Source organism: Dama dama, chromosome 22 (genome assembly GCF_033118175.1).
Source record: "Dama dama isolate Ldn47 chromosome 22, ASM3311817v1, whole genome shotgun sequence".
Taxonomy (NCBI): Eukaryota; Metazoa; Chordata; class Mammalia; order Artiodactyla; family Cervidae; genus Dama; species Dama dama.
The window spans coordinates 35,211,800-35,238,901 of record NC_083702.1 but is presented as its reverse complement, the minus strand read 5'-3'; the positions used below and the strand labels follow the sequence as shown (position 1 = coordinate 35,238,901).

The 27,102-nt window shown below is 40.2% G+C and overlaps 1 protein-coding gene across 2 annotated transcripts in view; it reads right to left on the bottom strand.

Moving 5' to 3' along the window:
* Positions 1-27,102, bottom strand: part of RASSF8 (Ras association domain family member 8) — a 129,933-nt gene that overhangs the window by 77,516 nt on the left and 25,315 nt on the right. The window contains exon 2 of one of the 2 annotated variants that reach the window (XM_061125155.1): positions 12,350-12,445. The gene's annotated coding sequence lies outside the window, so the exon portion shown is untranslated. Of the gene's footprint in view, positions 1-12,349; positions 12,543-27,102 lie in introns of those variants that run through there. The other variant, XM_061125154.1, reaches the window with a different exon arrangement.

Below are 27,102 nucleotides of genomic sequence, written 5' to 3'. Positions count from 1 at the left end.
AATATGGAGTCACTTTACCCCTCTGCCTTCCTGACACACTTTCTCCTTTGGCTGCCAGGATGCTTTCTTAATGCCTGAGGGTCCCAGATCTACTCTTGGTCCTCTCCTCTTTACTCTCCATATTCATACCTTTGATGATATCATTCAACTTATAACTTGAAATGTCATATACCTGACAATTCCCACATTTGTATTTTTAGCTCAGATCTCTCTCTGACTTCAGCCTCAAATTCAGATGCCAACTCAACACTGGCACTTGGGTGTAGACAACTTGAACTCAACCACCCACAAAAGGAACTCTTTTTCTTTCTTATTTTTAATTGAAGGGTAATCACAATACTGTGTTGGTTTCTGCCATACATCAACATGGATCAGTCACAGGTACACATGTGCCCCCTCCCTCCTGAGCATCCCTCCACCTCCTCCGCCATCCCACCCCTCTAGGTGGTCACAGAACCCTGGTGTGGGTTCCCTGAATCACACAGCATATTCCCACTGGGTGTCTATTTTACAGAGGTTACTGCATATGTTTCCATGCTACTCTCTCCATTAATTCCACCCTCTCCTTCCCACCCCCACCCCATGTCCCTAAGTCTGCTCTCTGTGTCTGCATCTCTACTGCTGCCCTGCAAACAGCCTCATCAGTACCATCTTTCTAGATTCCACGTGTATGTGTTAACATACAATATTTGTTTTTCTCTTTCTGACTTACTTCACTCTGTATAATAGGCTCTAGGTTCATCCACTTCATTAGTACTGACTCAAATGTGTTCCTTTTTATGACTGAGTAATATTCCATTGTGTATGTGTGTGCGCACACACATATATACCATAGCTTCTTTATCCATTCGTCTGTCAATGGATATTGAGGTCGCGTCCATGTCCTAGCTATTATAAACAGTGCTGCAGTGAGCTCTCGGGGACACATGTTCAAAAGGAACTCTTGATCTTACCTCCCTAATCTGTTGCACCCACACTCTTTCACCTCAGTTCAAACCATCCAGAATGCATCCTTTTAGGTGCTTAGGCCAAAATGCCTACAGTTAATACTGATTCCTCTCTCTCATTACCCACTACCCAATCTGTCAGAAGGTCCTGTTGGCTATGAGTCTATCCACCCTACCATACTCTCCACCTGAATTACTCCAACTGCCTCCTAATGAGTCTCACTGCTTCTCCCTGCACTTCTTTCACCTTCAAACTGATAATTCTCAACATAGAAGCCAGAAATAAGAGAAATAAAAGAAAAAAAATGAGACATGAACTTAAATTTGTAAATAACAAGACACCTGAAGTACAGCTGACCCTTGAATAACCTGAGTTTGAACTGTGTGGGTCCACTTACAGACGGATTTTTATTCAATAAATACTACAGTACTACATGATCCACGGCTGGTTGAATCTGTGGATGCAGAGACACAGCCATGGGACTTCAGCAACCTCAGATTTTGGTATCTGTGGTGGGTCCTGGAACCAACCCTCCATGGGTACTGAAGGATGACTATGACTAACTGTAACACTGACACCTATATCACGACTACAGCAGTGATGAAGTACAGGCTACTAACAGGTACGCTGATAGGAAACTCAAATACTGTAAAAGGCACTGCTGTCTGTGACACAGGTTTTTTAAGACTGGGACAATACTTTTTTCAAATTCTAATTAAATATGTTTTCCCTTAATTGGGGCTTCTCTAGTGGCTCAGATGTTAAAGAAATACTATTACTAGGTTAATAGTAAAAGTTACTATTTATATTTCTACTTCTTGATATAATGAAAAGATTGCGGGTATACATTCAAATGACCCTTGGAAGCAAAACAGAGTAGAAATGGCAATTAATATCAGCTTATTTTTCTGAAAGGCATTATTTGTTGTCTTTAAAAAAAAAAAAAAGCAATCTTTAATGATTTCATCCCTCACACAGTCCTCATTCTGACAAGGCAAAATTTGCAAAGAATCTGTACAGTAACATTGTCCAGTGGCTGGAGCAGCTCACAGGAGAAAGTATTAAAGTGAATGGAACATTAAATCAACTGGCGAGAAATAGTATAGCTTTCAGTGTTATCTGTTTATACTTATTTTTTAAAGTAAGAACATTTTAAAGTAGCAATCTCCTTCTGAAGAACAAACATATGTTAAATATTTAATTTCTTGAGACTATAATGAATTATCAAGAATGAAAAGCGTGAACAAATTTTTTCCTTACAGAGATATCTGAAGTTTAGGTTACTCCAAACCATCAATATTTCTACTTATCCTCCAACTAGAACTTTATTTACTTACATATCATTTTGATCCATTCAATTACCATAAAGCCCAAAGCCTCTAAAAGGAAAGCTTGTTTCTATCCAACTAGAAAAAGAATACTGTTTTTAAAAATCAGTCATCTGCTTCTCATCCATATTCATCTTCACACCAAGATGTACTTGTTTATCCCCAAACACATCATGCTCCTTATGTGCCTTTCTAGGTTCTGTATATGCTATTTGCCAGGCTATTCGAGAAGGCCTTCTCCTGCCTCCTTGCAGACCAACTCACCTTTAAACAGTCAGCTCAAATGACCTCCACAATCAGTCCCCCTTAACCTCTGCAGCTGCAGTGCTCCCCATGGGCATCCACAACACCTCCTTCATTCCACTATTTTTCTTCTTAAACTTTTTTGTATTGGGGTATGGACAGTCGCTCAGATGGTAAAGAATTTGCCTTCACTGCAGGAGACCTGGGTTTGATCCATGGGTTGGGAAGATCCCCTGGAGAAGGAAATGGCCACCCACTCCTGTATTCTTGCCTGGAGAATTCCAAGGACAGAGAAGCCTGGTGGGCTACAGTTCATGGGGTGGCAAAGAGTCAGACACGGCTGAGTGACTAACACTATCACTATCATGGTTGATTGACAAGGCTGTGACAGTTTGAGGAGAGCAGCCAAGGGACCCAGCCATACATATGCATGTATCCATTCTCCCTCTCATTTCACTAATGCATAATTTATAACATGACCATAACCACTCACCTATCTAACCCCTAGCAGACGCTCTGTGAGTCAAAAGACTGGGCTGTATCATGTCCAACAGAATTGCTGATGAAGAGAACAGCTATGGAAGATAATGGTGAAAGGCTTCGATCATTTTACAAAAGATCCAAACTTGGAAGTCTACTATTTCCTCCAGTTTTGTGTTGGGACTTCCCTGGTGATTCAGTGATTAAGAATTCACCACCAATGCAGGGAATGCAGGTTTGATGGCTGGTCGGGGAACTGAGATCCCACATACCAAGGGGCAACTCAGCCCTTTCACTGCAATCAGAGAAGCCCATGTGCTGCAACCAGAGAAGTCAGCACATCACAACTAAGATTCCGCGTGCCACAACTAAGACCTGATACAGCCAAATAAATAAATAAATATTAAAAAAAAAGAAAATCAAATTTGGTATATATACTACCAATTATCCTATCAATTTAAGGTTCAGCTAGCAGATTTTTTTTCCCAGGGAAGAGATACATCTCTACAACTGACATTTAAATCAAGTGCCTTTGATTCACACAGTCTATTAAATGCATATAAACATTCATACTTACCAGACATTTACAAAAAAAAAAAAAAAAGATTCCCCTGTTTAGATTATGATTCATCCAAAAAATAGTAAGTACACACACACACAAAAGAATACCACAGACACTTCACAGGGAAAGTGGGTGTGGTTACTGAAAACTACAACTCATGCCTTTCGGGGTCAAAAAGTGCTTGAACTTGGGCAAACTCCAGGAGATAGTGAGGCACAGGGAGGCCTGGCGTGCTGCGGTCCATGGGGTCACAAAGGGTCGGACACGACTTGGCAACTGAACAACAACAAGACTAAACTCCCGCTGTAAACTGTAGAAACGTGCGTGCAGTTAGTTAGGATTACCACCTACGATGTCCGGTCAAAAGGTACAGAAAGGAAGTAGGAGAAGTAAGTACATAGCACAGGCAGAAACATCTATGCACAAAACTTAGCCGCCAGAGCCACTAAACTAATCCACAGAGATGGAGAGGGAATGTCGGAGGTGTGCAATGACCAGATGTCCACTCCATGCTTTATGAGATCACAGTTTCATCTCATCTTTATAGCCACCATGTAAAACAGCTATTGTTAACCTCAATTTAATGGTTTAATGATTTCTGATAAGCCCTGAAGGTGAAAGCAACCTCACTTGTCCCATGTGCCCCCATCTCACTCAATGGACAATGAATGGCCCAAGTTCTCTGATCCTGCACCACAAATCAGGTACGAGGGACGTATATCCACCTGGGAGGACCACTCATCCAGGTTTGCCTGGAATAGCCAGGGTTTACATTAGTATCCCAGCATAATTATCAATAGCACCATGGTTCAGAGAGTAAAGAATGTACCTACAATGCAGGAGACCGGGGTTCAATCCCTGGGTCAGGAAGATACCCTGGAGAAGGGAATGGCTACCCGCTCCAGCATTCTTGCCTGGAGAATTCCATGGACAGAGGAGCCCAGCAGGTTAGAGTCTATGGATCACAAAAAGTCAGACAGGACTGAGCGACTAACACTTTCACTTCACTTTCACTCTCTAAAGTGTCTGGTTTGAACAATTATATAGTCTCCTTAAGCATAAAAGAAAGAAAATCTACCTAAATAAAAATATATCTAGTCTTGTCTGAAGCGAGACTGAAGCATTTGGGGAGAACAGCACCATTTTGATAAAAATGATGACTTATCATTTATTGAATTTTTCACATACAAACTCCTTTACATATGTAACTTACTCTTACCCAACATCAAATGAGAAAACTGCAGCTAGAGGATTCCAGATCACACAGCGAACTGAATGGTACCTAGACTGAATGGTGGATTCAGGTAGATGGAGGCACTGTCTCAATTCACTGGGATAGAAACCAGGTCACAGACAACGACTCTACTAAGACTAAAGTCACTGGTGCAATCAGGAGGAGAGGCGGTCAGTCTCACATAATTACATACTAATCTCATTTTCACAAACTCAGCCAAACGGAAGAATGCAAACCAGCAATATTCACTGTAATATTCAATGTGTAATCTGATAATCATATTTGCCTTTAAGATTATTCTGGTGATAAAAGGAGTCAACTTCTAAAGAATCTTGTGTAATACACACACACACACACACACACACACGTCCATGTGTGTGCAGATGCAGCAACTGTTATATAATTTAAAAAAAGATACAAATACATGTTCCTGGCATACAAAGATACCCAAGAAACTGTTAACAGTGGTTACTTTTAGTTAAAAGATGAAAAATGAAAGGAGGTAATCTTATTTTGCATTTTATCCCTTTCTATACATTTTGTACTTACTGAATTACTGTAAGTTAGCAATTTCTTTCAATATAGAAGTTAATCTTTAGTCACAAAGGGGCTGTGGTGCCCTCAAATCTATCAGCGTTACTGGAAAATATATCATCGTTAAGAGTTGTATTCAGGAAAAATAGCACAAGTAAATTAACAAGGTTAATACTTCAGCATTGAGAGGGGACAGCATCTCTGTGAAAAGGAGGAACTGGGGCCAGAAGGGAGACTGGTTAGGACAACCTTGTTTATGAAGACTAGATTAGAATAGGTATATTTCCTAAAAATTCCTTACATTTCTTGCTCAGGTATAGTCACTGTAAACAAAGTGGAGTCAATGGGCAGTGGGGCAGAAATACATCATAAATCAAAGTATCTATGAAATTAAAATAAACATCCAAATTCTCTCACTCAATCTATATAGATTTTACTAAGTTTGATTCAATGTCATTGGCAATCAATCCTGTACCATTTAGACTGCCGTGACACTTGATATCACAGGCACAGGGAAAGGGAGAAGATTTAAACACAGGGGCCCACTGCTCTTTATCATTCCCAGGGATGCTGGGTCCCACTTCGGGGAAGCACAATCCCAGATACACAGGTACATGCCACAGTCTAACATAAATGGCAGCCTGGGAATGCAGACTGTTCAGCCCTGCCCAGAGACTGACGATCCCTTCAATGCCTGATTCCGTGTAGAGTCCATCTTAAGAAATATGTCTTTATGGTAAAATTTTCTTTTCAATAAGGCATAGGGTGAATCTCAGACATGGTCACAGTCATGGTCAAACTTTAAAAAAAAAAATTCTATTTTCAAATTTCTGAATACAAATATATTTGTTTTAGAGAACCTGTAATAAACTATCTACAGATAAACAAGGTAGGTAGGTAGACAAAGAGATTCTAGTCTATCTTCTAGCTGCATTACATGAGCACTTTGATCTTTCTTATTTCTCCCAGTGCCAACATTAGGAATTACATGTGTCTGCTTATGTTACATTTTGCATACAGGTCGCTCATACCACATGACATTAAAGTTGAACAAACCTTTAGGTCTATACCTGTTTGTATTCTTGTTTTAACTGTGCACTAGGAACTATTTAATACAGTTTAAGTTTTCTTTAGGTTGTTACAGAATACTGAGCAGAATTATACAAGAGGTTCTTGCTGGTTATCTATTTTAAATATAGTAACGTGTACATGTCAATCTCAAACTCCAAAGACATACAGGGGGCCAAGAGGCACAAGAAAAGATGCTCAACATTGCTGATTATTAGAGAAATGCAAATCAAAACTACAATGAGATATTACCTCACCCCAGTCTGAATGGCCAACATCAGAAAGTCTATAGTAAATGCTTGAGAGGATGTGGAGAAAAGGGAACCCTCCTACACTGTTTGTGGGAATGTAAACTGCATAGTGACTATGGAGAACAGTATGGAGGTTCCCTAAAAAACTAAAAACAGAGCTACAAACTAATTTTTTCAAAACTATTTATTTTTGGCTGCGCTGGGTCCTTGTTTTGGCACATGAGCTCTTGTGCCAGCAGAGCTGGCTCAGCAGCTGTGATGCATATGTGCGACCTCAGTTCCCAGACCAGGGATGAACCCAAACTCATGTCCCCTGCACCGGCAGGTGAACTCCTAACTACTGGACCACCAGGGAAGTTCCTATGAACTAATTTTTAACTGGGCATTTATTTTCTTACTGACTTGAAGGAGTTCTTTACATATGGGTATTAACTCTAAAAATATATATGTAATAATATTCACACACACACACACACACACACAGAATACTTTTTATGAGTTGACATATGCAAATTTTAATTATTTTTAATGTAACTACATATATAAATCATTCTCTTTTAAAATCTTTATATCTGTATTTTAGTTTATCTTTCTCTAAATCCCAAGTAAGTTATTTCTGAACATTCTCTTCTAGTGTATTCATCACTACATTTTTATATTTGTTAGTTGCTATTTTTAATCAATATAACATTCTTCTGGATTGTCTATTTTGTTTCAAGTATTGTTCTACTTTACGCTATTTTTGAATCACTATTTATTAAAAAGCAGAGACATTACTTTGTCCACAAAGGTCCGTCCAGTCAAGGCTATGGTTTTTCCAGTAGCCATGTATGGATGTGAGAGTTGGACTATAAAGAAAGCTGAGCGCTAAAGAATTGATGCTTTTGAACTGTGTTGCTGGAGAAGACTCTTGAGTCCCTTGGACTGTAGGGAGATCCAACCAGTCCATCCTAAAGCAGCTCAGTCCTGGGTGTTCGTTGGAAGGACTGATGTTGAAGCTGAAACTCCAATCCTTTGGCCACCTGATGCGAAGAGCTGACTCATGTGAAAAGACCCTGATGCTGGGACAGACTGAGGGCAGGAGAGGAAGGGGACGACAGAGGATGAGACGGTTGGATGGCATCATCGACTCGATGGACATGGGTTTGGGTGGACTCTGGGAGTTGGTGATGGACAGGGAGGCCTGGCGTGCTGCGGTTCACGGGGTTGCACATGACTAAGTGGCTGAACTGAACTGAACTGAACTGAACTGAACTGAGTTTGCCTTCATTATTCTTTATATAAATATTTCTCGGTTCTTATTGATTTTATACATATGAAATTCGGAATCACTGACCTGTAAAAAATTCCTGCTGATATTTTGATTAGATTATATTAAACTTACAAATCGATGTAAAGAGATGGAAAATAATTAATGAATTGTCTTCCATAGGGAGTCTCTGCAACCTGAAAGAAGGTTAATGGTTTCCTTCCTACATGCCACTTTCAGTTCTCACAAAGTTTAATCCTCAGCACAATTTTTGTTGCTACTAGGAATGGGTTCCTTTTTTCTCACATTTTGGAACAGGTTATTATTACTATATAGATCATGATATTTCCATTATTTGCATTGGAACTTTACTACAGTCTACTGATTTTAGTTGATTGTGATTTTTTTTCATTATCTACAAATAATTTTATCCTCCTTTCCAACCGTTTTCTCTCTTTTTTCTTAATATATTGATTAGGTACTTCAAAGATATTTTAGGCAGTAGTGTTGACAGCTAGTTTGCTGCTTATTCTAATAGGAGAAAAACACTGTGTTTCACCATTACTGGTATTCTGGCTATTAACAGCTTGATTCCAATTTTGTTTATAAAATTATAGCTACTTCCCAGACAATAGAAAGAGCTGAAATATCTCTCAACAGTGAGATAAGGGGTGATTTTATCTTGCTTCACATTTTCCCAGTAAATTATTGACTAGGTTTTCTCAATCTACCTTTCTATATTTTAAAATTCCAATTTTATTGATTTATGTTTTTTAAACAATCATCCATTTGATTAAGATTCTCAAACATATGTGGAGAAGTACATACAAAAAGCATTACTACTTTTCATTTAGATAACACAGTTACATCCCATAACTGCTCATTGTGTATATATTTGTGAAATCAGACTAACCATAAACTCTTCCAATTTATTTTCCATGTTTCCTAAGTTGAATGGACACACACATCCTTACCTCACTATTTCTAAGATTTCTTGCTTCAGAATACTTTTAACTCCAAATAATCTTGGTTAGCAATCAGTATCTTGCAGAAGGCAAGAAAAAAGCAAACCCTAAAAAACACTTTCTCATTGGAAATATCGTACTATTCCTTGTAAAAGATAACAGATCTAAACATAATATCTAGATACAAATTTCTCAAAGTAAACCTAATCTGCTAATAAAAATGACCTTCATCCTCTTTATTAAAATATATTCATGCTTAAGACCACAGTCCAAGATGCCATAAAATATTAACAACTGATATTAAGAAATTCATAACATTCCCAAATCACAGCCTCATGAAAACCAGATTCTAATACTGTTTAAGACTTGCATGTTAATAAATGTGTGTGGCAACCTCTTCAAATCCTCAGCAAATCCTGTTTCTTTCATATTTCAATAAGTAACCATTATACTGAATCTGTCTTGCCATCTGAAATAGCCTGAGATACATTATAAGAAAAATATCAACTTCCAATACAAACAGCTACATTTTTCATTTTTACCCTATCAGGGAAGTTTCGAAGTGCTAAAAAATGCAAGCTGCTAACCAGTTTTCTAAAAACAGAAATGAAATAATTAGGTCACAATAGACGGCTCCTTTCTCTTAGAGAAAAAAGATTGATGATGAATGCAACTGGAATGTTTATTGTCACTGAAATTCTTCAGGCCTGGATTCCAGGCCTTGATGCAGGTTACTATGACAACTTAAATTACAGAAAATATTCCCCCTTCTTCTATCAAGTTGATTTCACCACAAGACCATTTCAAGCCTCCTGAAGCCTGCATGGATCAATCTATAACAACAAAAAACATCTCTTTACAAGTTTTAACAAAAATGCCCCCATCTAAACCATTAAAACTAAGCATATAAAAATAAATTCCATTAAATCTACAGGGGATAGAACACCTAACCTGAAAACGTACATACAAAGCTTCAAACATAAAATGCAGAGAGTACTCTGAAACTGCTCCCCATTACCAGAGGTACAGGGTGTATTACCACCATATGCTTCACTACAGAAACTATGGGAAATTACTTGCAAGGCAGTTTTGAAAGAAGATTATAGAGCTAAGCCTTGTTTACCATTATTTTCCCCTCACTAATGCTTTTTACAGGAAAGCACCAGAAAAGGAGGGTGGGGGAATACTACAGTGCTATTTAGAACAGAAAGAGAAGCATAAATAAGCAATCTGTAAAATCTAAACTTGGTTTTACCTAATCTTTTACACAAAACATGGGCTTTATAGTTAGCTCTCACACAGCCTCAACTTTATAAAACTAACAAAGATGCCTTTTGATAAATAACACTGTGAATTATTCTCTAAGAGAATAATGGCTTGGGAGAAATTGCATTGTGATGGAGAAATGTGATTTAGTAGAGTTATTCTGATTTTTAAGTCAGTAAAAATTTAAAGTAGCTGCATTAAAAAAAAAATAAAGAGGTAGTTTTACAATATAGCAATACTAAGAATTTCAAAGTTGATTTTGCTGCTCATCAAAGTTAACATGACTAAAATGGCATGCTTCATTTGAGAAGGCTAGGAAACTCACATATTCTGTTTGTGTGAGTAAGCTGGCTCAGTATTTGGCATGGGCAAAAATGTTTTGTTAATTCAAACAAAACTTCATTTAAAAAAGAAAAACAGAGAAGTATGCTAAATGCTAAAGGGGTCTCTTTGCTCTTGAAGTCAAGAATCAAAGACTGTTACTGAGCATTTGAGAAGAAACAGTAAAAACTGAACACTTCAGCAGTAAATGCCAAGCAACTCAGACATCTCTGTCCTATTTGTATTAATAAATAAGTACTAGTGTTCAAGAGAAACAAAATAATTGAAGCATTCAAATCCAAATGTATACATACAATCCTTAAATGTTAAACCTGAAGCACAGTTCCTTCATGGTGTAACTTAACCATCAATCCTCCTGTATAGAAAATAGTGAATGTGTAAGAGAAAGACCTGTAGAACAGTTCCATCAATAATAGGAGCTAAAACTAAAATTTAAGTGATGCTACAATCATGGAGAGAACTTTAGTCAATGGAGCTACATAATACAATACAATTCTTCCTTATGCTTTTTAAATTTTTTTCTTTTTTACTTTTTTATCATGCCCACTGCATATGCTTTATTTTTATTTTTTTAAATTTTAATTGGAGGCTAATTACTTTACAATATTGTAGTGGTTTTTGCCGTACATTGACATGAATCAGCCATGGATTTACATGTATTCCCCATCCTGAACCCCCCTCCCACCTCCCTCCCCATCCCATCCCTCAGGGTCATCCCAGTGCACCAGCCCTGAGCACCCTGTCTCATGCATCGAACCTGGCCTGGCGATCTATTTCACATATGATAATATACATGTTTCAATGCTATTCTCTCAAATCATCCCACCCTCGCCTTCTCCCACAGAGTCCAAAAGTCTGTTCTTTACATCTGTGTCTCTTGGTTTTTTTCTTTAGACTGTATTACAAATTGCAGGGCTCAACATTTTTCAGTGCTCACATGAATATAATGAATTTACCTTATTACAACCAGACTATCCTTCATTCTCAACACTTGGAGCCTTCTAGTCATGGTTTTGGCTAATGCCAGAGCAATGCAGTGGAGTCCACAAGAGAACTGAACCGGTGCAGATGTGAACTTGTGGTTTTAGAAATCCACTCCTTCCACAGCCTAGCAATTACTAGAGGGCTCTAAGGGTAAATTAATTTACAGGAGACCTTCAAAACTCATCATCTAGGCAAAAATGCAAGCACATAACTTTTGTAAATGAGGGACTAAGGAATTTATATGACACCATGCTGGTTGGTGCCCTTAAAGAGTTTATTCACCTGTAAAATGCGAACAGTTTATTGTAAGTGATTCACTGACTACAAACAAGGTCAAATTATTTCCCCTCTTGAGACCAATAAGTCACCTTAACGTTCAAGAGAGAAGAGACCATACACATTGAGCATACAAAAAGCAAGTGGGAAAGAGTTGAATATTCCCACCTCAGGGGCTTTTGTGCCCCGTTATTTAATGAAGCCAATTATTGACACTACTACATTCAGATGGAAACTCAAACTATAGGATCTATTTCAGACTTACCAAGATCTTCTAATCGTCAGCTGTTAGAAATTACTTCTCTGTTTTAAAAGAAACTGCGAAGTTTAAGGCATTAATAGAATAGTGCTCAGGAAGCCCAAGAATGGTGATACACCAGTTTGCAAAATTATGCCTCAGACTCCAAGTTTGAATCTAGAATTTATAATGCAGTGAGACAAAAGATACTATTGCTAACCACGCCTCGTACTTATATAAATAAAGGGTTTACAAATGATGATTTGCTAGTGAACACAAGCCCTGAAAGTCTCTCAAAACTTTGAAAATTATTCTTTAAAAAGCCACCAGAACTAGTAGCCTTGTAGGCTGCAGGAATGGAGTACAAGCAGGCCGACTCACCTTCTCCGGCTGGAGTCCGCAGCTGGGAGCAGAGTGAGGTAGTCTTGAGGAGGGCGGAGCACCAGGCAGGTATTCCAGGAGGAGCCACACAGGCACCTGAAAAGGTACACGGTGTTCTTACAATCCTGGCTAACTTTTATCTCAGACATGCTAAATCATTCCCGTTTTAACTTTTAATGAAAGAGAAAAATACACAAGCTTCTAGCTTCAAATGGTTTTTTCCAAAGAGAATGTTCCCTCCCCTCGTGGGCCCTCCCCTCTGGTCATCTGACTGCAGTGCTTGTGGGGTAGATTGGTTTGGTTTCAATTAGCGTGCCTTTGACAGAGGAACTTGCGTTGTTGTTTCCCTAAAAGGTCATTTGATGGGCCCATGGTGTTCTAGGAAAGATGTTGTGCCTTCTTTTTCTCCTGACCAAAGTTCTCTGAAATACCACAATAATTTCTTGAAAGCAGTTTTAGCAGTTAGACATTTGGAAAGTTGCCTAAAGACAGGGTCTAAAAATGAAGCTGAAGGGGAGAACTCGGGGTTTTCAGTCTTTAAAAAATAAAAACAAAAACATGCCGCATTCTTCCTTGGTGAGTACAAATGACAACCATTGGCTAACCTAAGAAACAGGGTAACTTGGCATCAGTTTTTTGACCATTCACTTGCCTAATACTGTGAGAATGTGAAACTCTGCCATGACATTAGTTATAAAGAAAGCCGAAGAAAGAAATCTTGGCCACAAGACGGGAATTGACGCACTTCTTATGTCTGCCACATTCAGACTATGCCCTTTGCAGACGCTTCTGTGTTTATTTATAGAAAGGTTGACTTTAGTAACAAGAACATGTTCCATTAACGATACTTTTTTAAAGATATACCAAAACACCCAACTACTTTTATTATGAATAGGAAATACCAGCCCCAAAAGTGGATAGTCCTTAGTCTTAGCTATGACATAAAGTATCAAATCAGAAACAGTATAGAACTATCTGGCAAACCCCAAATCTGAGGCAAGCTATCAGAAAATATATATATTCCAAATGCAACTGAGAAAGGGAAAATTAGTCCAAACCTCCCTCTTCCAGAGAGCACTGGGTTCTCCCTGTTCACCTTCTACACCCCTGTGTGGAGACATTGCTTCCAAATCTGGTTACTAGTCAAGTACTTCATATAAGTCAATAGCCGCTGTAAAAGTGCCCTTCATTTTCAGGTTACTTTTTCCATGGTTACAGCTCCAAGCGCAGAGGTGCATTACTGCATGCTTCTAAGTTTTAAAGGAAAGAGTAGCACTCACAGTAAAATATTTTCTAATGAAAATGAACAGGTTTTAAGCCAACTAGATACCATAGAATTCCTATTTCATCATCTTCTATCAGATAGGTTAGAGCCTTCTGGCTTCAACAAGATGTACCTACCTCCTCAAGAAGCTACAAAACAGACACAGATTTGAAGCTAACATCCCTTTGGTAAAAGAGCCTGTCCACGGAGTGTGACATTGTCCAAAAAGCAAGGAAGGGTCCACCCTGCTGGGAGAAAGGGCTGGCAGAGAACTGGGTGGCGAATTCAGAGCCACGCGGAAGAGGTAAAATAGACTAATCACCCTGATTTCCACCTTGGACCTAGAAGCTATCTATATGTAGTTTGGCTGGCAAAGGGACTCTTATTTATCTAATTCAGAATTTCTTTCCCCATCCATCTTCTTTTCTTTAAAGCCTCATCACTCTTTTTAGCTTTGCTTTTAAGCAGGTCTTTTGGAATTGGGAAGCGGGTACCTGAAAAGTAGTTTCTAAAATTGACATTTGTTGTTGTTTAGTCGCTAAGTAGTGTCCAACTCTGTGACCCTATGGACTGCAGCACACCAGCCTTCCCTGTCCTTCACTGTCTCCCAGAGTTTGCTCAGATCCATGTCCACTGAGTCCATCATGCTATCTAACCATCTCACCCTCTGCTCTCCCTTCTCCTTCTGCCTTCAATCTTTCCCAGCATGAGGGTCTCTTCCAATGAGTCAGCTCTTCGCATCAGGTGGCCAAATGGTTGAAGCTTCAGCTTCTCTGTCAGTCCTTCTAATGAACACTCAGGGTTGATTTCCTTTAGGATTGACTGGTTTGATCTCCTTGCAGTTGAAGGGACTCTCAAGAGTCTTCTCCAGCACCAGAGTTCGAAAGCATCAGTTCTTCTGTGCTCAGCCTTCTTTATGGTCCAACTCTCACATCTGTACATGACTGGCTTCCTGCCAAAAACCAGATGAAGTTTGCCAGGCCTGTGAGGAAACCACCTTGGCAGAAGATCTTCTAGTTCCAGTCAAGCCTTCCTGTGGACCACTTACAGCACAGAAGGAAATCTGGGCTCCAACCTCATGAAACATCCTGAGCCAGAGCTGCCCATCTAGGACTTTCCTGACTTCCTAATACAAAGAAACTAGATGAGATAAAATGCTTAAGTCCCTAAGTTTGTGGCAACTTGTTGTGCAGCAATAGATACTGTTGCCCAAACAGCCTTTATTTAAATTACTCATAAGAATGCAAACATAAGTTGTTGATGTAAATGAACACAGTATCAGGATATTATGGGCTTTCTAGGTGGCTCAGCATAAAGAATCTGCCTGTCAATGCAGAAGTCACATGAGCTGCAACCCCTGGATCAGGAAGATTGCCTGCAGTAGTAAATGGCAAGCCACTCCAGTTTTCTTGCCAAGATAATGCCATGGACAGAGAAGACTGGTGGGCTGCAGCCCATGGGGTTGCAAAGAGTCAGACACGACTGAGTGACTGTGCATGCACGCATCAGAATATTGCAGTTCTTATATACTGAGTCCAAGCAAAACAGGATGATTAAGGATAACTCAAGAGCAAAGTAAATTCCAGTTTCTAAGAGGTGTTGCCTTTTTTTTTTTTTCATTAGAATGCAGAAAATGAAAAAAGAAAATTTTTTTTTAAATTTTTTCAAGAAGGCAGGCCCTTCATTTACTTGTATTAATAGATGTCTCTGCACAACTGCTGATTAATTGTTGGATATACTCTCTTCCTCCAAACTAGGTCCACCAGGATGGATAATAAATGGACAATAGGGGCATTTCTATCACTGTAGAGATCAGAAAAGAGCTTATTGCTCTGCCTATTCAAGTCTCACAGGTGATATAAGAAAAAGCCTAAAGGAAGCTACTCTCTACTCTCCAAGATGCCAGAAAGTTCAAAAAGCACATTCCTTCTTATTGAAATGAAAAAACTATCTAAACATTCAAATGTAAATATTCAACTGTAAATAAAATGTGACAGCACATTTTCATAAGTGCTATCCCTTTGTTTTCACAAAATAAAACCACAAATATGAAAATCAGAAATTCTAAATTCCTAATTATTTCTAAGAAAAGAAAGATAGGAACATTCAGGGTTTTTTTTTTTCCCTTTTTTGATACCAAAACTCACAGATGTCCCACATCTCTGAATCATCAGCTCTGCTGAGAGCAACATGCAAAGGTAGTAAGAAATATATCTTGGGTTCTACATATTCTATATGAAATATTAAAACAATAACATGACTACAGAAACAGTAACAGAAATTTTCTACAGAAATGAATCCATTATGAGGCCATCAGCTATATTAGTTTGTAAAGCAGAGGGCAATGGTAGTAACAACAAAAATAATTATTCAATTTTAATAAACATTCACTAACTCCTTACTATATTTAAAGAACAGTAGAACGGGCTTTCCTGGTGGCTCAGATGTAAAGAATCTGCCTGTAATGCAGGAGACCCAGGTTCAATCCCTGGGTCGGGAAGATCCCCTGGAGAAGGGGTTAACAACCCACTCCAGTATTCTTGGGGCTTCCTTGGTGGCTCGGATGGTGAAAAAAAAAAAAAAAAAAAAGACAGTAAAGAAATTATGAAGGTAAATTAACAAATGAATTTTATTCTATCAACTGTGCTGTTCTGTGAGATGTAAGTAATACTGGGTTGGCCAACCCAATATGTAGTAATAATACCACCAAATAAATGTTTTGGAAGCATTAAAGAGATTTCTAAAAAAAAAAAAAAAAGCCTACAGTAGAGTTCATATCCAGGGAGATATTCAGGGAGTTTTTGTGAAATAAGTCTTTTTACTTGTATTATGGATGTAAATTTTCTTAGCTTTTTCATATTAACATGTTTGAAGTCCCTAGATGACAAAGCTGAGGTTCACAAAGATTAGAAAACTTGATGTGAACCCAGTTAATGCCTTTTAAGTGGTTGAGCCCATGTATCCTGTGGCTCCTGCCTTGGTAGGTGGGTTCTTTACCACTTGGGCCACCCGGAAGCCCAAGTAATAGTTCAGTTTGCTCGGCTGTGCCGGACTCTTTGTGACCCCGCGGGCTGTAGCACGGCAGGCTTCCCTGTCCATCACCAACTCCCGAAGCTTGCTCAAACTCATGTCCATTGAGTCAGTGATGCCATCCAACCACCTTTTCCTCTGTTGTCTCCTTCTCCTCCTGCCTTCAATCTTTCCCAGCATTTCTCATTTTCCAATGAGTCAGTTCTTCATCACATGGCCAAAGGGTTGAAGCTTCAGCTTCAGCAACAGTCTTTCCAATGAATATTCAGGACTGATTTCCTTCATGATTGACTTGTTTGATCTCCTTGCAGTCCAAGGGACTCTCAAGAGCCTTCTCCAACATCACAGTTCAAAAGCATCAATTCTTCGGCACTTAGCTTTCTTTACAGTCTAACTCTCATATCCATACATGACTACTGGAAAAACCATAGCTTTGACTAGATGGACCTTTGTTGGCAAAGTAATGCCTCTGCTTTTTAATATGCTGTCTAGGTTGGTTGCAACTTCTCTTCCAAGGAGCAAGCATCTTTTAATTTCATGGTGGCAGTCACCATCTGCAGTGATTTTGGAGCCCAATAATATAGTCTCTGTTTCCACTGTTCCCCCATCTATTTGCCATGAAGTGATGAGACCAGATGCCACAAGCTTAGTTTTTTGAATGTTGAGTTTCAAGCCAACCTTTTCACTCTCTTCTTTTACTTTCATCAAGAGACTCTTTGGTTCTTTTTTGCTTTCTGTCATGAGGGTGGTGTCATCTGCATGTCTGAGGTTATTGATATTTCTCCCAGCAATCTTGATTCCAGCTTGTGCTTCCTCCAGCGCGGCATTTCGCATGATGTACTCTGCATATAAATTAAAAAAGCAGGGTGACAATATACAGCCTTGACGTACTCCTTCCTCAATTTGGAAGCAGTCCATTGTTCTATGTCCGGTTCTAACTGTTGCTTCTTGACCTGTATACAGATTTCTCAGGAGGCAGGTAAGGTGGTCTGGTATTCCCATTTCTTGAAGAATTTTTCCACAGTTTGTTGTGATCCACACAAAGGCTTTGGCGAAGTCAATAAAGCAGAAGTAGATGTTTTTCTGGAACTCTCTTGCTTTTTCAATGATCCATAGGGTTGCAAAGAGTCAGACAAGACTGAGTGACTAAGGCACACCCACAAGGGATGTTGGCAATTTAATCTCTGGTTCCTCTGCCTTTTCTAAATTCAGGTTGAACATCTGGAAGTTCACAGCTCATGTACTGTCGAAGAGTTATTTTCAGAAGATCAATTGCAGAGTTTGGTGAAAGCAGTCTCAAATTATCTAGGTGTCTTTCCTGAAGATCCTTTACTCCAGCTTGAGTTGGCCCCAAACCAAGAACACTGTTAAATGCATCCAGATGAAAGGACGAACATAACCATGCTAATAGAAGCTGTGTTTCCTGAAAGAACACTTACCAGAAAAACGTGACACTGCGACACACCAAAGAAGACATCAAGCAAGCGCTGAGAACAGCAGGACAGCTGGTGTGGCCCAGTGATTAGGGCAGAACGTGTGGCTGGGTTAATGTTTTAACAGGAAACAAATGGGAGAGAAACTTAGGAAGGATAAAGACCTGAAGAATAGAAAAGGAAGCAGAAACAGGCTCCTTCGGCAAAGGACATATCATAAAGCTGTCTTTGCCACTGCTTAGAAAGCGCAAGGCTCCGGTAAGGCACAGTGATTTTCAGAATAATTTAGGTGGAATTGCTATACCCCTCTGAACCCCTATACTCCTCCAAGACTGGGACAAACTCAAAGAAATTAACTGGCCTTTAATTTAAATGAAGTAAACTACAAAGGTTAAAAAAAAACCAAACACCTGATAAAGTTGTGAATTGTTATCAGCAGATAACAATTTCTCTGAACACAATGAAAAGATTCTTTGGCAGCTTCCACAGTCTGTTGTGTTATTTGTCAGACCTCCGCCCCTCCTGCATCATGGAATTCTGTCTCGTTTCTTCTTTATAGTTCCAGCACCTAGCACCAAATCTAGCACACTCAATAAACGAGGATGGAGGGCAGGCCAGGAGGAGGGTCTAGATAAAGCAGGAATTTGACATGCTATTTCCTGAGGTGGCAAATGCAGGCAGCCAGCTGACAAATTTCTGTTTTCCTTTTCTCCCTACAAGGAAGGACTGGTGGGGGAGACTGTAGGAGGGTAATTTTTTTAACTGAAAGAAAATGATTTTTAACTAACAAACTTGTGGCTTTATTTTTGCATTAATATAAGTGAAAGCTCAAATACTGATTTCAACTGCCACTCCCCAATCACCCTGGAAATTTTCCTAAATACTACAGATTGATCTAGTTGACCTCTTCTTAGCTTATCAGATTTCATTATTCAGCTGGATTGCTATCAATTAACCATCTGTTCAATTCTGCTACCAGCCAACAGGAAAAACCCCAAGGTTGTTTTCAAAGACCTGACAGCTCTGACTAGAAGGTTGTTTGCATGGATGTTTTAAACTTTTCTCCCAATTTTTTCCCTAATGGTCTCAAGAGAACTAATTTTAAAGAGCCCCTACCTAGGTGGTTCAGTGGTAAAGAATTTGCCTGCCAATGGAGGAGCCACAGGAGATGTGGGTTTGAAAAGATCTCCTGGAGGAGAAAATGGCAACCCCATACCAGTATTCTTGCCTGGAGAATCCCATGGACAGAGGAGCCTGGCGGGCTACAGTCTATGGGGTCGCAAAGAGTCGGACATGACTTAGTGACTAAATAGGAGGGATTTCTTTTTTAAATAATGTGAATTAATTTCAAGTGACAATGATTTTCATTCTTCATTTAAAATAAGGGACGGTAGAAAATTTTTAGCCTGTGTTAAAAAAAAACAAAAATAATAAAGAGCAAAGAATATTCTACTACTAAAATTGAAAATTACTATAGTGTGTTGGCATGTTCAAGTACACTTTAAACAATTACCTAATTTCCTAAATTGCACTGTTTCAAAATTACATTAATCCTGAATAAATGTCATTTCAATACAAAGAAAAGTATAAGCAATAAGGATACCTTAGGCTGAAGAAGAGAATATCTTTATGTTTAAACACTACTTATGCCAGGCGCTTGTGTGGATTACACTTTACCTCTTTCTGAAACCTTATCATTTCTTGCCTGAATGTCTTAAAGAAGGGACATCCTTAGATCTCTTTTAGAATTACCATCTCCCACAGTTTGTGGTCCACCTCTGACGTACTCTCTCCCCTTGCTGAGAGCACACGGTAATGACTATAGTGCTGTGTTAATAATGTCCACTTTGGCTCCAGGCTAATTAAAAGAAAGCTGAGAGGGGAGACTGCACAGATCATAGCACCTATGATGGATTCAACTCAGACCTTGTTCCAGTTCATACCAACTCACTGTGTAGTGATGAACTCCCAGGTGCGGGAAAACGGCAGAAACACACAAGGGCTACAAGCGGGGAACGAGGATAAAGAAGGGGAAATTATTAAAGCCAACAGAAGCAGCAGCAAGTCGTAGAGAACTTCATCAGAGTTGTGAGAAACCAATGACCACAGGTCAGACACGAGGGGAACTCAGAGAATTAGCCAATGGATATCTCATCTCCACACACTTTAGAAAGAAACTGGGTTAGGAGGGCAGAGGGGCTCCCCTAAAAGGCAAGCTGCCCTGGTATGCTGTGCAGTCTGCATCTCCAAAGGCCCCAAAGGGCACATGGAATCCAGGAGTCCCGATGGCCCTGCTGACCCAAGAAGCGCAAGGTCACATGCACCATATGAAGTCAGGGCTCCAAAGAGGAAACTGGCCTTGTCCTCTGCACGTCCTAGAGGCAGCACAGCCCACACCCTCCCCTAAGCTCTGCTGAAGTGACTTTGGAACAGTCAGAACCTCCCTGGGCCTCAGGGTCTCATCTGCAGGGCCAGCTCTGGGGAATGAGTGCAGCTGAGTGTCTGTTCACTGGTAACATCCCTCTGGCACTGGAAGACCACAGGATCCTGGAGGAGGAGAAGCTGATGGATGTCAATCATCAAGGCCATGCCACCTTCCTGGTGCAGGGAGAACCCAGATTGGGATGCTGGGGAAACCAGACTAGATGCAAGTATCTCAGCCCTTTCAGACTGAGGGCAGGCTTGCCTCAGGCCAGAGACCAGGAGAACTGTCTGCTTCTTCTGCGGTTTCTCTCAACATTGCAGTTTACAGCCTCTTTCTTCTGTGTGAAGCCACTGTTCTAAGTACTTTATGCATATTACTTCATTTATTTTCATTAATTCATAAGAATATCTCATTTTCTTTTATTTTCCTTTAGCCACAGACTTTATTGTTTGAATATTTGCAACTATTATTCTATACACAAATTTTAATTTCTTACAAAACTCTATATTCTGTATTGCTAGGTCACTTCACTCTCCATTTTATGCCACATTTCCATCCAGAACTATTTCCCCAAATCACAATCTGCCTGATTGTATGCTGATGGTCAGTTGCTAAGTTGTGTCCAACTCTTTGCGATGCCATGGACTGTAGCCCACCAGGCTCCTCTATCCATGGGATTCTCCAGACAAGAATACTGGAGTGGGTTGCCATTTCCTTTCCTAATCCCTGATTTTCTGATGAGGTAAGAGACATGGGGTGGTTAGATAGCTTACAACCCAGCCCCCTGCCGCCGTGCACAACAACACCCCCACCTCTGCCGCCCGCTAGCAAACAGCAGTCAGCAGGTGCCCAGTCCTGCTACTGCAGTCCGTGTTCTGAAGCTCCCCCAAACACAGCCTCTGGCAGGGAACCCGGCAGCTGGCTCTCCTGACTGGAAGGCCTTCTCTCCCCCAGATGACTGATATCAGCCATCCCTCCCTAACTTTCACATCAGTAAGATGAGGTAAGACCACCACTTTCTCCCCATTGAAACAGAATATTTTCATGTGAAAATGACTAACCAATATATGAAAAGATGCTCTACACCAGGGGTCCCCAGCCCCTAGATTGGTACCAGTTCATCGTCTGTTAGGAACTGGGTTGCAAAGCAGGAGGTAAGTGGTAGAAAGTGATGAAGAACCAAAGAGCCTCTTGATGAAAGTGAAAGAGGAGAGTGGAAAACTTGACTTAAAACTCAATATTGAAAAAATTAAGATCATGGCATCTGGTCCCATCACTTCATGGCAAATAGATAGGGAAACAGTGGAAACAGTGAGAGACTTTATTTTGGGGGGCTCCAAAATCACTGCAGATGGTGACTGCAGCCATGAAATTAAAAGACGCTTGCTCCTTGGACTTCCCTGGTGGCTCAGACGGTAAAGTGTCTGTCTACAATGCCGGAGACCTGGGTTCGATCCCTGGGTTGGGAAGATTCCCTGCAGAAGGAAATGGCAGTACTGCTACAGTACTCTTGCCTAGAAAATCCCACGGATGGAGGAGCCTGATGCAGGCTACTGTCCACGGGGTCGCAAAGAGTTGGACACGACTGAGCGACTTCACTTTCTTTCTTTCACTTTGCTCCTTGGCAGAAAAGTTATATGCTAGACAGCACATTAAGAAGCAGAGACATTACTTTGCCAACAAAGGTCCATCTAGTCAAGACTATGGTTTTTCCAGTAGTCATGTATGGATGTGAGAGTTGGACTATAAAGAAAGCTGAATGCTGAAGAATTGATGCTCTTGAACTGTGGTGTTGGAGAAGACTCTTGAGAGCCCCTTGGGCAAGGATATCCAACCAGTCAATCCTAAAGGAGATCAATCCTGAAGAATTCATTGGAAGGACTGATGCTGAAGCTGAAACTCCAATACTCTGGCCATCTGATGCGAAGAACTGACTCATTTGAAAAGACCCTGATGCTGGGAAAGATTGAAGGTGGGAGAAGAAGGAGACGACAGAGGATGAGATGGTTGGATGGCATCACTGACTCAGAGTTTGAGTTTGGGCAGAGTTTGAGTAGGCTCCAGAAGTTGGCGATGGACAGGGAAGCCTGGTGTGCTGCAGTCTGTGGGGTTGCAAAGAGTCAGACATGACTGTGTGAACTGAACTGAGCAAGCAAAGCTTCATCTGTATTTCCAGCCAATCCCCATCACCTGCATTACCACCTGAGCTCTGCCTCTGGTTCTGCACAGCATTACATTCTCATAGGAGCTCGAATCTTTCTGTGAACTCTGTGTGTGAGGGATCTAGGTTGCCCACTCCTTATGAGAATCATCTGGAAACCATCCCCCCGACACCTGTCCCAGTCTGTGGAAAAACTATCTTTTACAAAACCAGTCCCTGGTGCCAAAAAGGTTGGAGACTTCTGCTCTACACTGTATGTCATCAGGGAAATGCAAATGAACACAATGAGATCAACTATACGCTTACTAGAATGGCCCAAATCTGGAACAGACATCACCAGAGGCTGGTGAGACTGTGGAGCAACAGGAACTCATTCACTGCTGGTGGGAATGCAAGATGACACGGTCACTTCAGAAGGCGGTTTGGTGGTTTTCTTATTAAACTAAACAAACCCTTACCATACAATTCTGCAACTGTTCTTGGTACTGACCCAAACGAGTTAAAAACTATGTGCACAAAACACTTGCACATGGGTATTTGCAGCAGCTTTATTCATAACTGCCAAAACTTGAAAGTACCCAAGATGTCCTCCAGCAGATGAATGGATAAATAAACTGTGCCACATCCACACAATGGAATATTACTTAGGATTAAAAAGAAATGAGCTAACAAGCGCTGAAAAGACATAGAGGAAACATAAACGCCTGTTACTAAGTGAAAGAGCCAATCTGAAGAGGCTGCACACTACAATTCCAATGATATGACATTTAGGAATAGGCAAAACCATGGAGACAGTAAAAAGACTAGGGGTTGCCAGTGGTTAGGAGAGAGGGTGAGATGAATGGGCAGAGCACAGAGGATTTTCAGGGCAGTGAAAATACTCAGCATGAGGTTATAATGGTGGATACATATCATTATTCGTATGTCATTAGGATACATTTGTCCAAACACACAGAATGTACAAAACCAAGAGTGAACAGTAATGTAAACTATGGGCTTTCGACCACAAAGACGTGTTACTGTAGGCTAGTCAGCTGTAACAAAATGTGCCACTCTGGTAGAGGGATGTGGATGATGGGATAAGCTATGTGTGTGAGGGGGTGGGGGTAAACAGGAAATCTCTGTACCTCCCCCTTGATCTTACTGTAAATCTAAAACTGCTTTAAAAAATGAAGTCTTCAAAGTCATGCCCAACAATAGCTGGCACACTGCAGATACCCAATCATTGCTAATTCACTTCTTCACCTCATGTAATCACTACCTAGACGGAAGCCACCCTCGGCCCAGCCCTCCATGTTTACATCTAGCTGAGGCCCTGGTCATGCTGGCTCCCTGCACAGCCAAAGAGCAATCATAGGACGGAGACTGCCTTTCCCTCCAAAAGCACCAGATGAAACTACCCAATGTGTACGCCCCTGTGATGGACACAACCTGAATCTAGAGATGCCCTGGGAGCTATGGACAGCAGAGGACTTGTCTGAAGCCAGCAACAAAAGATGCCTCGTTTCTGAGCTGTTGGCTGGTATACTATTACAACATGCCACAGGCCCACGGTTATAGCATTGGACAGAAAAAGAAAAAAAAAAAAAAAAAACCTTTAGCAAACCACAGAACAACTGTGGGATGTTTTTTAGAACATCTTTCTGTACAGTGCAGCAAAGGCACGTTACCCTCAGAGTTTACCTGAGAGTTCGCTCCTACTTCTACCAGCCAACAGACTGGGGGAAATCAACACCCCACACTCAGAATCTACATGACGTGCATCTGAAAAATGAAAGGCTCACAAGCAGGCCGGCATCACCACCCTGGATGTTTTCCTCTGGACACATTCCAGCTCGTTAATGTTCAGAAAACTTGGCTCCCAAATGGCCTGATTTGCACAGAAGATTTATTACCTGTGTTGATCCCTCCTTGGCTTTTTCGAGTTAAATTATTTTCATTAAATGTTAAATACGTACAAAATATAAAGAATGAGATGGTTAGATAGCATCACTGACTCAATGGACATGAATCTGAGCAAACTTCAGGAGATAGTGAAGGACAGGGAAGCCTGGCGTGCTGCAGCCCATGGGGTCAGAGTCAGACATGACTCAGCGACTGAACAACAACAAAGAATTTCAAGGGAGCAAACATTTGTGTACCCATAACCAATTTTACAAAGAAAAAGTAGAGTACTAAAACCTCTGAAGCTCCTCTTGACTCTTCCTTATACATTCCCCTTATCCTCCACTAGTAGGCAATAACTCTCCTAAATTCTGTGTTTATTTTTGTCTTTTAAAAATAGTCAAATCACACCTCTGTATCCCTAAACTACTGCATCCCTAAGACCTACTGTTTGGTGTGCTCAAATCTCCGAACCTCATCTAAGTAGAATCAGACCACATATGATCTTTGCAATATGCTTTTTCTGCTCAACATTATGTTGATACATGAATCAGTGATCCATTCATTTTCAAAGCTGGGAAAGCAGCCGACATGCACAGGTGTGGGCTGAGGCTAGCTGTTTCTGGGCAGCATCCCTTCTGACTGAGTGGGGCCACGCTCTACTGGCTGTTCATCAGCTTCAGGACCACTCCATCCTACAGCGGCTCACTGGATAAACTACACCACAGCTATGTTTGATACACCGATCTTTTGTTTTCTTCCAGGTGTTCTGTGGTGGGCCACGGAAAGTGCTGTGAACAGTGGTGGCCATAGCAATATCCATGTTTTCAACTTCATTAAAATCAGTTTTCCTCAAAACTGTGGTAATGACCATTGTGATTTGTAAAATTTCCTAGATAAAATCCAACTTTTTTTTTTTTAATGGAAAAGTGCAGATTAGAAAGGAAAACAGCAAAGAACACTACCCTTAGAAGGATATGATCAGTTTCTCAAAACGTTGGCTTAAATGACATACATGTATCTATGTCCACACATGTCAGTAAATGAGTGCCTTACTATGGGTCACAGTCAGAAGGCTCAGAACCACCTTCTAGTTGATTAACTCTCTTTGCCTATGTCAAATTTACCTTTAAGCCTGTTTGATTTTTAAATTCCAAATATATATTTAATTTCTCAAAGCTTTATTTAATTTCCAGACCTCCTCTGTCATGGTTACATTCATTTGCTATTTACTCGCATTTTTAACCTCCTTTCTCCAGTACAAAGCTATTTTACGCTGTCTGACAACTATATCTGGAATCACTACATGTCTAATTCTGTTCCTGCTATTTTGGCTGGTTCTATTGGTGACACTTTGCTTTACTTGTCTGTTTCAAAGTTTTTGACTGTCAGTTAAGGTTTCTTGTGGTTACATTTTTTTGAACTCTTTGAAGCCTAGGTTGAAGAAAGATTCCTCCAGAAAGACCCTGTGCCTTCTGCCTTGAGCTACTATGCTGGAACCACTGTTCACAACTGTTTATATTTCCCTCTTTGGGGGCTCACCTGAATAGATCCAAATTAGGACTGTAAATCTGCATGGATACTGGTTACTGGTTATAAAATATTAGATAGGCAGTTTCCCTTCGAGTTGCTAAGGGGCTGGGAGGAGGTCAGGGGGAAAGCTGTGTTTCTTGTTCAACACTGCACTATGGAAGTAGCCTTCAGGGAGGTGGTCCCAGATTTCTGTGGAGACATCTCATATCAAACACTTTCCCCTAGCACAGACTCTGGGCTTTGTCTCCTGTCTCCAAAGCAACAGGAGGCCGAGGAAATCAAAGCATACATTTGCTGGATTTGGCAAGCGCTCTCACACTGAATGTCCACTCACCTCTCTGGGTTCTCACTTTCACTTTCAGTCCAATGTTCCTTTCTCAACAATTTTATAGCCATATTTATGAAATTTATCTAGCATTTTTATTTTTAGTTTGTGGTGGAAGAATAGAGTATACAGTCTCAAATACAAACAGAAATGCAAGTTTGGGCTAACTTCTTAAACAAACAGTATTTCCTATCAGCTTGTACTAAACTTGTTCAACTAAAACCATCAGGTCTTTTTCATGAACAGTGTTGAGTTTCCTCATTTCTGTACTTGCGTAACTGTTATTATTTTGAATCTAAATGGAGAAAGTCATATCCTGACCCATTAAACTTAGTGTCTTTTAGTGTTTCAGTCAAATTCTCAATCTGTCATTTTTAGATTTTTATCTACGTCCTCAGACTTTTCCATTCACAAACTTGATTAACACATGCCTATAGATTAATCCCAAGTTGAAAAAGACGTGGACTATCATATCATTCAGTATATAATTCACTATGAAAATAATTTCTGAAAACAACTGATATATCCAGAAAGTAGCACCCAATACCTCCAATATTATACAAGATGTTTGCCTAGAAATGTGCTTTTCTATCATTGAAATCAGTGTTTTATTATCTTTACCCCAGTGCCATTTAAGGATGATTATAAAGAAGTTTTAATAGAGACCCTTGACATGGGGATTGCTATGCGTCCATCAC